Below are 17486 nucleotides of genomic sequence, written 5' to 3'. Positions count from 1 at the left end.
CAAAAATAGTTTCTCTTTTCTGGCTTTTTCAGATGTCCAGCATTGAATTGTCTACATTTAAAACATAAGTTGTCAATTGTTTCAAGATTACATAACTGAAAGACACTACAAATCACAAAATAGATATTTCTCTTCATTCAGTAACAAATTAAAATTCTTTGCAGCAAATATACTTGTGTTTCTAAGAACAATTTCATGTAAGGGTAGACCTTAGGACATCCCCCATACAGAGAGATCTTGTGAACAAGATCAAGCCCATCCCATTTCCTCCTCCAGTGCTAGCTCTTTTCTGAGCTAGCCTTTTTTGATAGCATATACATGCACAGCAGTAGATTTTCCGTAAGTCATATTTCATCTTTGACAATCTTTACCTGCCTACTTATAAGTCTGTATTTAAGTTAAAACTGCTTGAATGTTTCTTTAAAAAAAAAAATCATGGTCGCTGGGAGCCAAATGACCTCACTCTAATTGGAACATTACAAGCACAATTCCTATCACAACCCTTTGTGCTCCCCATTCAAAGCTGCTTCTGAAGATTGGGAGACATTCTGGAGCAATATTAAATGTTCCACAAGTGGCGGCAACTACTGGGGACAATTATCTAAAAATATAGATGGATGATCAAGATGTCTGTACAATCCTGAGAATCAGTGTTCCATTTTAAAAATAAATGTTCTATCCCTCATAGGTGCACAGTAAAGCCAAAAAAGTCATGATTGTCCAATGCAGCTTAATCTGTATTTATCAAGTGCAATCAATCACAGTTGCTTTGTATTGCCACCAAGGCTTATCCATTAGACACATGAGGGAATGCAGGTAAATGGCATTGCGCAGCGCAGGCTGAAAGTAACAAGGCAGTTCAATGGCTCTGCAAAGAAGAAGCAGATTCATGTAATTCATTATTACAGTTTTAAGCTGCAATCCTTTGTACATCAGTTAACTGAAAACCAACTCTATAGAAATCAAGAGACCAACTAGGTTGTTTAGAGGAGAGGTGTCAGTCACTATAGTACACTGGATCTTGTTGAACTATATCTATGTGCAATTATAACCAAAGAAAACCTCTGCAGCTTTTTGCTTTCTACCACTAAACATCTATGGCCTACAGTACTTAGTATGACTTCGAGACATAAAATTTATGGGGAAAGTCTCCCAACTGGTTATCAATCAAGAAGCTGTGGCCATGCAGTCCCATCACAACACCAGGAAGATAAAGCAACACAGCCTGTCCCCTGACCCTACCCAGTCACAAGTGAAGAGAATGTTGAATAAGAGCAACGGCAAGGGCCTGACAGAGCCATCATATCTCTGATGGATGACAGCAGGGGGTTTCCCAATTGTCCAGTTCCAATTGTCTGAAGGTTCCCTGATGTCATATCAGACAGTGTTCTGCCAGTTCCTGTCACAGAGCAAGTAGACTCCAACAGATTTGGTACTGGGGGAAAGAGCTAAGTTCCGGGGAGGGGGCATAATATCCTTACAGAGCATTAGGTTTTGAAATGGTTATTACTAATTTAGGGGCCACCCTGGATGTCACAGCCCATACTTTCAGGAATATGTGAAGACTGGTAAAAATCATCATGCTTAGAATACATCAAAGTGTAATCCCTATAGCTGTTCTGGAAATGAAACATATTTTTGGAAATATAACTGGAATGTACCTGAAAAATTCCAGAACCTACAACAAACACTAACACCCAGTCAGCAGCTAAAAAAAATCCCATAATGCTTTATTCTTGACAGACAGTAGCCATACTTAGTAAGATTGGCTCCTCTGGAACCTAGTCATGCAGCATGTTACTGCTTCATTACATTGCTCTACTAAAGATAGCAGCAGCAGTGGTGGCGTTGCGTGTCTTATGCAAAGACAGAGAGCACAATAGCACATATTGACTGCATTTGCACATAATGCGGAATCCCACCTCGCTCTCCTCTCTGCATTTGAAAGAAATGGAAAGCGGGATCTCTGCAATCAGGAATACTGCAGAAGTGAAGGGAACTGGCTGTGTGGGCTTCCTTCACACTTGAAGGACAGCCCACACAGCTAATCATGGCTGGAGAGAGGGAGGAGCTTCCTCTCTCAGCTCCAGTTAGACTGAATGTAGTCTCTACTGCTGCATTCAGACATCATGCTCCCAGACTCAAACCCTGGTTAATGGTGAGCAGAAAAAAATCACTACAAACTGCGGGTTCAGATTGGAGTCTGCAGAGCACAACCTCAGTTTGCTTTACAAATGGGATTGGATTTGCACACATTCGGACATAATGGCTTGGCAACCTATGGCCCCTGCAATTCCGGATCCATGTTACATGCAAATGCAGCCATAATTTAATGGCATATGTAGTTTATTTATTTTAAATGCCAAAAGTGCAACTTTTTTGTTAAAAGCTGGATGAAACACTAGCTATACTGTCAGTGATGGCATATCAATGATGCATTAACAGATAAAACAAAAATGACAAGCCGATCCAAGCAATTAAAGATTTAGAACAACCTTCACATAACAAGCAGTTAAATATTAGGCCTGTACCTTTGAACAGTGACTAAGGGGGGATACAACATTATATAGTATCATGAAACATTTAGATAAATGGAAATATGGAATAAATCTATGACTAGAGGTCACCCAATTAAATTAACACTGCAAATATTGAAGCAAACAAAAGAAAATATCTCAAACAGACACAGTGAATGTCAAATTCACAGTTAGGAATGATGATGGTCAACAATATAATTGGATTCAAATTAAGGAATTGGATTTGAGTGGATATCAGCGAAGCTAATCAAGGTTTGTGTGCTCCTGTTAGAAACATCTCTAAGGGCAGGTTTACACTGGTACTTTCATCTCCAGGTAAACAGCCAAACAGCCTTATGTCCATAATCATGTGAACTATTTCAGATACAGGTCTCTGAATGTGACAGACTTCTGGCTTGAAAAAACAACACTTCCGTGTGTAACCTGGTTAGAAATAGCATCCCAAGTGATGAGAATATTCTGGAGCCAGGAATGCTTATCCGTGCCTCTGATAAGTGGGAAATGGCAGATTGACTGACAGGAAAATTAGCCTGCCTGCATAACTACTGAAAAGTGAAATCTCTCACTCCCATATTTAAACAGGAGAAGGAAACAAAGGGATGCTTGATATAGAGCAAGGTGCTTACAACATTGCCAGATCCCAGATGCATTGGAATAATATTCTGCCATCCACCACATTGTCATATGAATACTTGTTTTGTCAAAAGGCAGATGCTGAAGAACATATAATGGTATAGTCAATGGAGATGAGGATGCAGTGTTAGAGGAGAGTGAGAACTTTGACTCTCCTTTATACTTATTGGTATTCTTACCAGCATGTTAGCAAACTGCTGACAGACTTGGATTATATGTACTGCTCCCTGAGGCAGTGGGCTCTGTTCGCAGAACATATGCTTTTGCAAACTGGATTATCTCAAAGGAATTATTTCTAAGGACATTCAGTGTATCTACTGCCATCATTTGATTATTCTTCTGTATTCTCATTTTTTATGATAGTGTCTGGAACCAGAGTGCTGATCACAACATATATAATAAAATTGGAAGTAGTATTGTGAAAAAGAAAGCAAAAAACAAACAAACAAAAAATCAAACCCAAACATCCCAGTGTTTTCACTGGGAACAGTGAAATATTAATGTGCATTATAATGTTATTCTATGACTTTAGATCTCTGCTAAGTGTTGACCTTTTATGTTTAACTATAGCTTTTGTTACAGTGCTTGTGGCATAATAGTGTATAGTAGTTACAGGGTTAAAGGTTTAATGTGAGGAGGTGGAGTTAAATAAAGGAAGGGCTGGCTCCCCTGGGAGGCTGCTTCTTCAGTACTGTTTCTTCTAAAATGGCTGCTGCTCTTTCTTTGCAAATGCTACGGTGCTAAGGGGGGAAATCACCTAATTCACAACAAAAGGGCACAAAGGCAGATGCGCTCATCCCTGGAGTTCTGGGGGAAAGTCCAGGGTCTCCACAATCCCTGGAAACTCCCAAATCCTCTTTAGTCTGTCCTGGATGGTGTGGTCACCCAGCTGAGCATGATGATGCTTAATTTTTGGGGGGGGTGGGGGGGGGGGGTGTTCCTCCAAAAACTTTTAGGTCCAGGCTCTAAAATTACTTAGGTGCACCTCTGCATGAGGGGCCAACTACCACCAAATATTTCACTTGAACATTCATTCAAAATATGTTACACAAGAACTGTTTGCTTGCAAAAGTCAGTGAAACAGAAATACTGAATTCTTTGGCATATGGCTATTTTACCACATAAATGTCAAGTCTATATACTTATCCCTTTTCATGAAGTGTTTTCAGTTTATGCCTTTCAAAGGCTCTGAAACCACTCAGCCACTTTGCACCTACAAGTCCGTAGCACGTACTTCTTCAGTTTAATTTGGTGTAGGCTGCTCATGGAGCTTGAAATTCATAATTAAAAGGTTTACCTGTTGCCAATAAGCAGTAAGTTATGTGTCTCAAGGCTTGCCAAGCCTTTCATGATATCAAAGCAGCTAAGCTAGCAGCCGACTGTTATAATTCAAGTACAGGAGCAACACAGGCCTACATTGGGAAAAGTGGTTAGATGGAACATTTTCTGCTCTGATAAATGGCTCAGAATATAGCAAATATTATTCAAACCACTTTTGCAACACTTTACAATGAGATCACATACAAATGGAATGGCATCAAGAAAGGCAGGACTATCATGGAAGACAGTGAAACCAAAGACACTGAGGCTGTTGTCACAGGCAGCCTAGCTCGGGATCCATGCAGATCCCAGTACTCCCACCCAGTCTAACCCCACTCCTAAACCCGGCTCTTAGCCTAGATTAAGAGAACAAGTGCCCATCTGACAAGTATCCTGTCAATGCACCATGCTCATGATGTAGTGTATTGAGGGATATCTGGAGGCCGGGACACTTCGTCCGAGCCTCCAGAGCTCTGCACTGTGTGGTTCTGCATGTATTGTCTGGGAGTACAAACCACACTCTCAGAAGCATTTCTTTGATTGTCGTGGGAGAAGGCAAGTTTGAGCCTTCCATCCATTCCACCCTCCTGGTTGTGTGAATGGGCCCTGTGAAGTCGAGGAGGAAGAGACAAATAGAAGGAGCATCAGAAGGGAAGTTTACCACAGCTTCCATTGTACACTAGTTCCATTGCTTCACTAGTTGATACTTATTTGGATTTATTTCCATCATATCTTGAAATATTTACCACATAATTATTAATGATTTTATTAATAGTTTTTTTTTAAAAAAATATTATTATTATTTCTTGTTTACACAGTCAGACAGGTGTTATTGACTGGTTTGTTTTATCCAGACATCGAGTCCTTCCCAAGGACCTGGGATGCCAGAATTTTATTGTCAATTGTTATAGATATCGTCGCAGAAGATAGGCTGTTCCCAGTAAAGCTGCTTTTTGTAATTGGCTGATGGTGATTTCTGTGGCCCCTATGGTGTTGAGGTGCTCTTCAAGGTCTTTTGGAACTGCATTATTATTATTATTATTTTATTCAATTTCTATACCGCCCTTCCAAAAATGGCTCCGGGCGGTTTACACAGAGAAATAACAAACAAATTAGAATATTTCCCCATGACAAGTAAAGTTTAAGTTGTACCGTCAAGCTGGTGTCGACTCCTGGCGACCACAGAGCCCCATGGTTGTCTTTGGTAGAATACAGGCAGGGTTTAACATTTCCATCTCCCGTGCAGTATGAGATGATGCCTTTCAGCATCTTCCTATATCATATACCATAGTCTGGGAAACATACCAGTGGGGATTCGAACCAGCAACCTCTTGCTCCCTAGGCAAGTTACTTCCCTGCTGCACTATTAGGGGGCCATAACAGGTAACAATATATAACAAGAAAAAAACAGAGAATGGTGAATATTATGGAGAATATCACGCTAATTTTGACTAATTTAGAGAGTCACTAAGTGCTAAATTGTGGGAATTTTCATTCAGTAATTAGAATAAGTACTTCAAATAAGTACCCTTATTCTAGGATATGATCCAGTTCTAGACAAGTTACTTAATATGCCTGAGGAAGCAACATAATATCTGAATCTTAAGGAACAGAATGAACTGTCTGGCACGACTAGGAAGGGATGATATTCCATTTCTAGAAATACTGAAACTATGGCCATCCAGGAGCTATCTTGGATGAGCATGCAGATCAGATTACATTAATACAATGTGCGCCACGTGGGGCTACCACAGGGGCAGGGTGGGAGTACTCACACTGGCAGCATAGGTCTCATAGCCAGGCAAGAGTCTAGGAAGCATGGCGAAGGCCTGGGATGGAGGACAAGAGGATGAACTCAGTAAATGAGCTATTGAACCAGTATCTTCCCCTGAGAGTGAGGCTTAAGTAGAAGCTCTGAGCCTTCCTGGGCCCTTCCAGAACTAATCCCCCAAAGCTGGCTTGTATTATAAGTCCTCCTCCTGAGCATACCCCTCCTCTTGAGTAGTCCTTTTGTAGTTCAGCTGCCAAGCTTCAAATCTGGCACTCTTCTGCCATTGCTGCAGCTCGAGCCTCTTAGGTTCTGCTGGAGGTGAAGGGGTAGAATCCCTCAGGGGGAGGTCAATGGAGAGTCCCTTGCATTCTGATGTGCAAGTCTCCTCAGGGAATTACTTCACTGGGGTTATGTTCTAGGAAGTCTATTGATGAAGGGATCTCTGGATCCTGCTGGGTTTCTTCCCTCTCTTCCTCTTCCTAGGTGTTCTCAGGGAACTCTTGGGGGTGCTGCCTATCTGCAGCTTCTCCTGAGTCAGGACCGACCCAAAACAAATCAGGGATGATTCAATTCAGGTACAGATCATACACAGCCCTAATTATGACACCTTTAAAGCGTTACACAACTTGGGACCAAGGTACTTGTCAGACCAGTTCAGCCATACAAATTTGCCAGGGCCCTGTGCTAATCAGTTTGGGCCCTGCTCGCAGCCCAGACATTCGTTTGGCAGGAATTAGCAGGGCTTCTCCGCTGTGGTCTCTCAGCTCTAGAATGCCCTTCCAGAAGGGTTTTACCATGTCCCCTTCCTTAGGGTTTTTAATAAATGTGTTTAGAGAGGCTTTTAAATGTACAATCTGATAGGTTTTTAATTTTTAATTGGGTCTGATTTAATCAATTAATTTTATACTGTGTATACAACTCATAAGCCACCTAATGGCATCGCGGGGAAGCAACCTGCCTAGAGAGAGCAGGAGGCTGTTGGTTCAAATCCCCGCTGCTATGTTTCTCAGAATATAGAGAACTCCTATATCAGGCAGCAGCAATATAGGAAGGTGCTGAAAGGCATCATCTCATACTGCACGTGAGAAGGCAGTGGTAAGCCCCTCCTGTATTCTAACAAGAACCACATAGCTCCATGGTCACCAGGAGTCAACACCGACTCGGTGGCACAACCTTTCCTTTCCAAACAACTCCTAACTCATTTATGGTTTCAGTTATGTAGTGTTTGGTAAGTTCTAGATGCTGAGAGAAAATGAAAGATGGTTTACTGTGCTGTCCACTGTGTTGAATGAGCTGGTTTTTTACTTCATCTCTCAAGTCACTTGCTCAGAGATGTCTATCTTGCAAGGTGAAGAAGTATGTATCAGGCAATGTAGCTATGTGTGGGTATAAAAATTAATCAATCAATAAGATAAATTTTAACCTGAGAACTTTGCATGATCAGTTTAAGTGAAATGGTAATATTTACGTATTTATAAAGTTCTCTCACAAAAACGCTAATTCAATCTTAATTAGAGCTTAGCTGTTAAGCTTCTACCATTTCTTGCAATTATGTCCTGAAGCAGTAAGCCTCAGGACTGGTCCATTATTTAGCTGTATTGCTTAATATATATTTTTTTGTCTTCTTTAAGGGAAAGATAGACTTTGAGAACATAAAACAATGTAAAAACAATGAAATCTTAAAGCAAGAAATTTAAAAGAACAATTATATGATCAAGCTTATCTTTAAAAAAATCAAATCAAACCCTATTTAATTATCTTCCATGTTTGCTTTTCCATTATTTCTTATAAAGACATTCTGTGTATCCATTTTAATCAACATTTTTATCTAGCTTGATTGCATGCAACAAAGCTACCACCCTGTGGGTATGTTAATATCACCATGGTAACAGATTATAAAATATAAACACAAGATTTGGATTTCAACACATGATCTGCAATTGGGAAAAAATATATTTTAAACTGAGGAAATTACACTTCTCATTTTGGGCAATAGGAATTGGAAATGGTGTAACATACACCAGACATCCAATCCTAACAATGATTTCAAGCCAACAAACCAAACACTTTCTATTATCATTCTTGAGCTATTATTTGACTGTGGATCTAAAACAGATACAACGCTACAGCTTAGAGCAGATCAATCTCTAAATTTACATATACATCTGCACAATTAAAATCTGGTTTCAGTTCCCACCTTTCTTTACAGGAATTTAAGTGGTTCACAAACATGTGAGTAAGCAAAAATCAGTCTAGTTCTGCCCCACACTTACCACAGATGTGATGGTTATCATGACATTTACCATTCTCCTCCCACTTCAGTCCGCAGAAATTTAATTTTTCAAGTGCCCTGAGCCTACTAGAGCCTCAATGTCAACAGTCACTGGAAGATGCAAGACACCAAAACAGATACAGGTAGCATTAGAGGTGCAGGAAGAGAGAAAGCTTGAGAAGCAATTTCTCACTTGGTTTATTTTTGAGGGGGAGGAAAGACACTTTTGGGAGCAGTTATGGGTTATTAGGTTTAGCAGGAGGGATTCAGTAAAATGGGAAAAGAAAACTTCTCTAATGCTTAGGGGAAGATCTGTACGTCTGGTGAGCATCAGCATAAGATTCTGAAGAAGTTCAAAATATTCACTAACAACAAAATATATGTGTGCTATAATGCATGATTTATTGTATACCATTAGAATACCTGATATATCCCACAAGCATTTTGCAGATGAAACAAGCCTATCACGGTGCTGAATGATCTACTTGCTGTACTCTTCTGAAAAAGTTTGTCTTTCACTGTTTTCCAAAGCAGGTGTGTTAGTACCTATTATTATTAAACCAATAATAACAGTTTCCCACTTAATGGTACAGCGGGGAAGATGGCAATGGTAAACCCCTACCAAAGAAAACCACATGGCTCTGTGGTCGCCAGGAGTCGACACCGACTCAACAGCACAACTTTACCTTTACTTCTTTTTTTAAAAAAAAGCTGTATCCAATTCTGGGCACTGCATTTTAAGAAAGATGTGAATTGGAATGCATTCAGACAGGATGGAATAAAGTTGATGAGGGGTCTGGAAACCTACGATGAATAATTGAAGGAGCTGGATATGTTTTGTTTGGAGAAGAGAAGATTATGATAGCTGTCATCAGATATATGAAGGGCTCTCACCAAGAAAAAGGAACAGACATCCTCTGCTGCCCCAGAGGCAGGTCTAGAACCAAAGGGTTAGAATTACAAGGAAGCAGACTTAGGCTAGCCATTAGGAGGAATTTCCTAACTGCAGGAGCTGCTCAACAGTGGAGGAGTTTTCTTATGCAGCCATGTTTATTCTTTTTTAGAGCTTTTCAGACAGACATCTCTTAGCGATGCTGACAGATGGAGACGAGAACTGGTCTCGTGGTAACTAGCATGAATTGTGCCCTTTGCTAAGCAGGGTCTGCCTTGCTTTGAATTTGTGTGACTACATGTGAATGCTGTTAAGTCACTCATATTATTCCTCTTAGGGTATGGGGCCATAGCACAGTGAAAGAGCATTTGCATGCTTGCATGCAAAAGGTTCCAGGTTAACTCCCTGGTATCTCCAGGTAGGACTGGGAGAGACCTGCCTGAAACCTTCAAGAGCTCCTGCTAGTCAGTGTGGACAATATTGAGCTAGATGAACCAACGGTCTGACTCAGGATAAGGCATCTTCCTGTGTTTCTGTGCTGTAGCAGATTTTTGAAGTGAAGAGGAGTTTGAGCTAGAAGACCGCCCAAGGTCCTTTCCCATTTTAAAATTGTTGCGTTCTAAGGATATTAATACTATGCTGGTGGTTCAGATTTACCACCTAACGTTTTCTGTTCAATATCTGAATCAGCTCCCAGTGTTCCTATTTCATATGTTATCAAAGAAAGCCACACAATGTATTGTATAAGAAAAGTAGCTGTAATTTGAAAGTCTGGTTCCAATCTCAGCTCAGCCACTAACTCTTAAGATTAAGAGTGAATTACTAATGGATTCTTAGGCAAGCCATTGTAAGCTTCCTTTATCTGTTACCTAAATACCATTTGCCTACCATATAGGATAGTTGTAAGATTACTGAGATATATGTAAAGCACACTGAACATTTTATAAAATTATTTATTTAACATATTTGTATATTGCCCACTACTGAAGTCTCTAGGAGATTTACAATAAAAACAAACCAAGAAATTTTGACAATCAAAACATTAAAATATCAAATTAAAATACCTATAAAAACTACCAAATAGCTAAAAAGCTTAGCTGAGGAGATTTGCCTTTAGTTGTTTCCTAAAAGCCAACAGGGATGGAGCAGCTCTCATCTCAGCAGGAAGTGCATTCCACAGTTCTGGGGCAACTACAAAGAAGGCGACTTGAGTCGTCACCAGATTAGCCAGTAGCACTGCAGATGAACCTTCCCTGAAGATCTTAATAGTGGGTGTTCATAACAAAGGTGTTCTCTTATATAACCTGGGCCTACGCCATTAAGGGTTTTATAGTAATAACCAGCACTTTGTATTTTGAACAGAAACCTATTGGTAGCCAGTGTAGTTTTTTTAAAAAAAAACAGAGTGATATAGTCTCTTTGGGATGTCCTGGAGACCAATCTGGCAACATCATTCTGCACCAATTGCAGTTTCTGGATTATGTACAAAGGCAGCCCCACATAGAGTGCATTGCAGTAGTCAAGCCTGGAGGTTACCAGCATATGCACCACTGTCTTAAGGTGGTGCACTTTAGCACATCAATGTTAAGGGTGGAACTACAAATTTTGAAAACAGGGGGTAGCCTATCAGTAACCCCGACAGGTTACTAGGGCAGAAGGGGGGAACTCAAAATAGCAACAGTTCAGATACTTTCCCAGCCCACACAAAGGTGTTCCTCCATGAGTCCAGGTGAGTCAATGGCTTCATGCAGCAAGTGCAGGCACCCAACCCCAACCTTACCGCAGGCATCACCCCAACTGCCTGCTTCCACCACCCATCCCTTGGCTTTTTCTCCCTTGCTGCCTTGCCCAATCATGTCTCCTCCTCTCATCTCACTGGCTCTGATACCACTTCCTCCTACTCAGCAGACTAACCTCTCCTTCCAGGATGTGCCAGTGCTTGGCATCACTGGTCGACAGCAAGGTAGGATGGACAGAGCTTGCGTCCAGCAATGGTCTATCCTTGTTGCTGGTGCAGCTGCTGTGTCAGAACCAGCAGCTCACTCACAAATGCTCTCATTCAAATGCTCTCCCCTCCAGCAACAGTGGACACATTTGTTGCTAGAGGCAAGAGAGAATGAATGAGTGGCTGCCAGTGTTGATGCAGCAGCACTGGGAGAGGCTCGCTTCGGCAGCACATATACTAAAATTGGGGCAGCATCAGTTGGCTCCAGGCTGGAGGACAGTGTAGGGGCAAGTGGTTTGTTGCTCTTTGCCACAAACAATGAGCAAGCTCTGAGACCACACAAAGAGGATGCACCTGGAGTATGCCGATCATGATACCTTTTGTGGATATCCCATTGCCCTCCTGGCATATTCCTTGATTGTGGATGGGGGCAGCTCTAAACATGACCCCAATACTACTTTAAACTAGTATTTAGATCTATCTTGTGTAGAGAGTACCCAACTGGATGAACAGCCCCCCGCCATGCAATAAAGAAACATGCAGAAAAGGCATCAAAATGTCTGTGGGAGATATCACAACATGCACCATCTTGCTGTGTCCCCCTTTTAATTGTGTAGGCTGGAAAAGGTATTGTCCAAACTGGCCCTTAGGGATTCAGTTTTCAGGGGCAGCAGCTTATCTCCCATAATGCATCACCACCACTCTCAGGTGTGTATCCCTTTCCTTTAACTATAAACACTCTAGTGACAGTATCTTTGGTATAATTCCCAGATTCACATTCAAGTTTGGATACAGCTGGGTAAGGTCAGATCCAACCTTGAAATACTGTCAGGTCAATCACCAAAAGTCCCTTAGTATAAATTCTTTCCCTACTGCTTCTGGATTTATTTTTACATTAAAATGTGCATATGCCTTTTTAAAATGTTTCCTTTGGTCACTTTGCAGTTAAATCTTGGAACTGAAAATAAAAAGGACAAGTTCAGATTACACTTTTCCCGCCAGTCCTAAAATAGTCCCACTCTCAGAGTCACTCCCAGAGAACTGGATGCCTTTTTTCAAGTCACGGGGGGAGTGGTCTATTCAAGCTGCTTTTCTACCATGCACTGCAAATATAAGTTTAAACTAGTATGTTCTGCTATGTGAAGCAGACCAGTTAGAAAGACATACAGACTCATGGCACGTGCACATCCTTATTGTGTGTTGTAGGGCTATCCAAATCAGCCCATTATCCAAATTCAAGTGTGCTTTTCAGACTTTGCAGTGGAAACAGATTCAGAACACAGCAAGAACCTACTATGTACAGCCAGTCATCACAGCTGAAAGATTGAAGGAACCTGAGTGTGTGCACAGATTTCTGACAGAGTCCAATTAAGACCATTCTCCCTAATATTAATTTCTCTATTGTCAGATATTCAGTTTTTCCTAAAGTTACATTAACCTGATGAAATGATTTTATATACAAACACACTTTACATTTTAGCACTAATGGGGTCAGTTTTGCATTTTGTTTTTGCCTCTACACACACTGTTAGCATGTTTATAATAGGCACTCTGCCTTCAGCAGCACAATTACTGGCTCATCTGGCAGCTGTCACAGAGCTTTCTATATATGCTCATCTGTCATACACAAAGATAAGCTCTCATTTTTCTAATAAGATAGATGTGATTTGTGAGATGATGCAATTATTGACACTGAACAGAAATCCTGTTAGGCATGAGAGGTAGGAAGTTTCTTTCTGCAACACTTCATTTAAAAAAATAAATATTGGCAAGGTGAATGAACACCTAAACAACAATTTGGACTATTGTTTAACTTCATTACAGCCTATTATTTCCACTACGATAAATTCAGTTTGGTGTAACTTTAAATCAGCGAACACAATGCACCTGTAGGGAACTAGGCAAAGGGGTTCAAAGACATTATACTGTATGCGGTATCTATTCCTTTCCTTCTATGGTATGTTCACTGCCACCAAATTCCATCCAGAATGGCACTGAATTAAAATTTGGAGTACTGTTAATATGGAACTGTGTTCTGAAATTATCATTATAATTTACTGATTAATAATAATGTGAAAGTATCATAATTACTGATACTTGCATTTCTTTCATTATATCATCTGGATATTCTTGCAAAGTCCACTACTGGATTCATTAAGCAAACGCTTTATGCAGCCTTAAGTCTATGATGCAATGCAACTGTGAGCAAAATCCATGTACAGGAACTTGAAGTACTAATGTTTAAGAGTAAAGTGCCCATGATTCAGAAAGAGGTGGCCCAAGACCTTTAGGCACCTGAGGTGGGGCACCAAATGCCATTCCTGCCCTTCTGTCCACCCCCACTCCTCACTGCCACTGTGTGTCTCCATGGAGTTGCCACTGTATCCTGCTCCTTGGTACGTTGTGCTTGAAGAGGAAGAAGGCAGCAGAAGAGAAGGTATGGAGAGGAGAGTGGTGGCTGGCACCTCGTAGTGTGCCATAAAGAGGTATTGAAAAGAGCTTGTGCACAGTTTTTCACAGGAACTTGCACAAATGGAAGAACTATTCTGAATATGGGGTCACTGTTCTCACACAATCAGAGGCGTAACTAGCAAAAATGGCGCCCAGGGCAAGCACTGAAATTGCGCCCCCCCCCCAACATCTGACACATCTTTCAGAAAACCATAATATTAGCTCACACTGCCAAAAATTTTAAAACTAGCTTTCATTTCTGAACAATAACGCATTTCCCCATAGAAACCTCAAATATACACTTGTATAGGTGAAAAATCAAGAGATAATCAAGTTGAAAGCCTTGCCAGTACAAAGAGTGGAGGGAGTTTTCCACTGCTTCTGAAGTCCCATTGAGTTCAGAGGGCAGCAGACTTACTTTGGCGGCAAGACAGTTCAACAACAACAATGCAGGCAGCTCCAACCCCCCAAGGAAGCCCAAGTTCTACATTTTGCACCATGCACATCTGCTGCATTAGGAACTTCCTTTTCTGCATGAGTTATTTTGCTTTCTTTAAAAAAATTTGAAAGGGAGGAGAAAAGCCTACTCCCCCTCTCCTTTTGTTTCTAAAGATGAAAGCACTACAATATGAATTGCTTCCCATTGCAATTCAACATCCAGAGAAGAAACCAGAACTTTATAAGATTATCAAACAAGCTTTTAATCCTGAGAAGAAGAAGTACCAGGTAGTTCAACGCTCCGCCCACCATTTTTTTACTTGAGTACTAAAGCACTCAAGGGAAGCTTTCCGTAGCTGTATCCTTCCCAGCAGAACGGGGAAAGTGCTGCTGCATAAACAATTTTGAACTAATGTTACTTACACACAACAAAAAATTCATTTTTAAAGTTGGTTTAGAGCCTACTCCTCTCCACATTATTGTCCAAACTCTAACTGTTAGGTGTTTTTTGTGTTGTTTTTTTAAAAGTTCCTTGAAGATAAAGCAAGGGAGACTTGGGCTAGTCTGCTGTGGCTCCTGGCTTCATTCAAATGCAGAGCGACCAGGAACTCAGCAGTGGACCAATTAGGCTCCTTCTCCAGTGAAATTAAGCTTCCCCCCACCCCAAGAGGAGTTAACCCTTTCCTTATTCTGAGGCAGAGGGAGGGGAGGAGAGCTCCAAGCCACGTAAAGCAGCAGCAGGAAAGGAGGTGAGGCAGCGGCAACTAAAGGGTGGGGGAAAGAAGGAAAAAATATCACCACCAGCAGCAAAAGCCAATGCTCTGGTTTGCTTCATTTTCATTTCACCCAGCAGCAGAGAGAGAAGGATAGAGGGGTGGAGAGAGCACGTGTGTGAGCCAGCGAACTTGAGCAGCAGCTAATTCTCCCAACCTGAGTCTTGCGTTTTTCCTTCCCATTCCTCCTGTCTCTTCTTTTGTGTAATGGTTTGGAAGAGAAAAAAGGAGCCAAAAAAGGAGGAGCTGGGCAGGCAGGGGAAAGGGAAGGGAGGATCTGCAGTTGGCGCTCCTTCGCCTTCCTCCTAGGGCTTCCTCCCTCCTCGCCAGCTCACATAACTCTCCGAAGTGGGTTTAAAAAAAAAAAATTACAAAACTTACTGGTTGGCTGGAATGATAGGAGGAGAAGCTTCTATACACTCAGTACACCGGGCATCTCGTTGGATTAAAACACATGACTGCCTCTGGCTGCCTTTCCCCCTCCCTTTCCGGCGCTTGTCCAGAGCAACAGGAGAGCACCCGCCCTGCCCCTACAGATCTTCCAACTGGCGAGTCCTGCGGGTGCCTATGCAAAGGGGGGAGGGGGGGTGAACTCATAGCCAGCGACGCGCCCAGGCCAGTCAAGAGCTCACGGTGTGCCGGGGCGGGGACTGGAAGTGCGGAGTACTAATGCTGCCTGTGAGTGACGTTCCGATGACGAAGATTTGATTCGACTTCGAGAAACTTTAGGCGCCCGAGCCTAGCAATGGGGGGGGGGCGGGGGCGGCGCCGGGATCGGGGGAGGGGGCGCCATGCCACCATGCGGACCGGAGTGGTCAGACTGCTCTTCACTCTGCTGTGGTTTAAAACAAAAACAAAAAAACGGAAAGCCAGGGGCTCGGTGGGGGCACTTTTTGGCGCCCCCCACGTGACCAACCAGGGTGGCGCCTGGGGCACGTGCCCCCCCTGCCCCCCCTATCGTTACGCCTCTGCATACAATGCTCTGCCACTAGACTGGAAACAATCCTTCTGAGAGAGGAAGAAGTCTTCCACTAATGGAGGGGCATCTTTGGATCCAGGCCAATGCATCCTGTCCACAATGGAAGCATGGGAAGGATGTAGTTGTCTAGATATCACACTGATGTGGTCCACTTCGGTAAATTAAAGCATCTGGAAAGCCCTTCAGTTACTTTTGCTGTTTAGCAGTCTAATATTCAATGGCTGCAGCATAAATATCACGTATGGCTTTATATCTAAACGGGCATTATTTTTGTCTTCAACTTCCATGGCCAAGCAAGTACTTTCTCTTTCTTTGTCTACTTCAGTAAAATCACATTAAACTAGCATATTTGTAACCATTTATTATCAATGTTGTTGCCTGATTTCCCCTATGTAAGTCAAGACACAAGCTTAGAGCATGCTTAAAAGAAAATAAATGTACTTCTCTTGAGTCACCTTCCATGATCACATCTTTATTTTCAGGAACAATGGTTTTATGCATTTAATGACCAGTAGTGAGCATAGTATTTATTGAAGTTGATACTCACACATTCTGGAAGGTTACATTTCATTTTATCAATATATTTATATGGCCAAACCCTGAGGAACTAAGCTAGTTTCCATCACATTTTATTCAAACAATTTGCCTTTGAGTTTAAGAAGAATGTGGCAGAGTAATAAAAAGTGCAAGTTGAAGCTCTCCTTGAACAAGCTCCTACTCAGAAGACTGTAGGATTTTTGTATCAGATACAATTTTTCTTATAAAGCTGAAAGCCTTACATTAACAATACTAAAAACTATTTTAAAAATCCAAAATTAATCTAATTCTAACATTAAAGAATTATTTAAAAGTGAAAGGTAATCTGAATTCTCAATGGTTCCAATGGGAGCTATCCCTCTGTGGCTAATAGCAGATTTGGAGCAGGCCCATCTTTGTGGGGACTGAGGTTTGAGAAGAAAGGAGTTAAATATCCCTAATCCACACACTGCAGTCCTCCCATGGATGCTATTCAGCACAGGGGCCAAACGATTCATTGAACATAATATGTAGTTTGGATCTCAGAGTGCTTATGGCTTTAATGATGAAAATCAAACCTTTGAACCAAACCCAGAAGCTTACAGGAGCTTCAGAGAATTTCTCTCTCTCCCTCTCCAATGCCTGCAGATACATTGGCTGACATTCTGGCTAAATTATTCAATGACAGTCCCTTTGTTGTATATGGTTTTCTACCTCAAGTGCCAGCTAAAGTGCTGGTGGTGCCATGCTGTCACCAGCCACATCCACTGATGCAGATGCCAACATCAAGAGCCTGGGCCAGCTCTACCTCACCCTTCTCCCACCGCTCATCCCTTTGTGCCCAGAAGCTGATGGGTGACTGGAGAAGGGAGAAGAAAGGAGAGGAAGTGTCTTGTGTGCTGCCCTCTACTCCTCCTCCTCCTCCTCCTACTCTACTCTTCTCTACTCCTCCTACTCCT

The 17486-nt window shown here is 41.8% G+C and overlaps 1 protein-coding gene across 6 annotated transcripts in view; it reads right to left on the bottom strand.

Moving 5' to 3' along the window:
* The window catches only part of IMMP2L (inner mitochondrial membrane peptidase subunit 2), a 753382-nt gene that overhangs the window by 40565 nt on the left and 695331 nt on the right, over window positions 1-17486 (bottom strand). Inside the window, exon 7 of one of the 6 annotated variants that reach the window (XM_053252303.1) lies at window positions 766-868. The exons of the other annotated variants lie outside the window; for them this stretch is intronic. The gene's annotated coding sequence lies outside the window, so the exon portion shown is untranslated. Of the gene's footprint in view, window positions 1-765; window positions 869-17486 lie in introns of those variants that run through there. 6 annotated transcript variants of the gene reach the window in all.

The sequence above is a fragment of the Hemicordylus capensis genome, chromosome 5, assembly GCF_027244095.1.
Source record: "Hemicordylus capensis ecotype Gifberg chromosome 5, rHemCap1.1.pri, whole genome shotgun sequence".
Classification (NCBI taxonomy): domain Eukaryota; kingdom Metazoa; phylum Chordata; class Lepidosauria; order Squamata; family Cordylidae; genus Hemicordylus; species Hemicordylus capensis.
The sequence above is the reverse complement of the archived record's forward strand: the minus strand, read 5'-3'. Positions and strand labels throughout refer to the sequence as shown.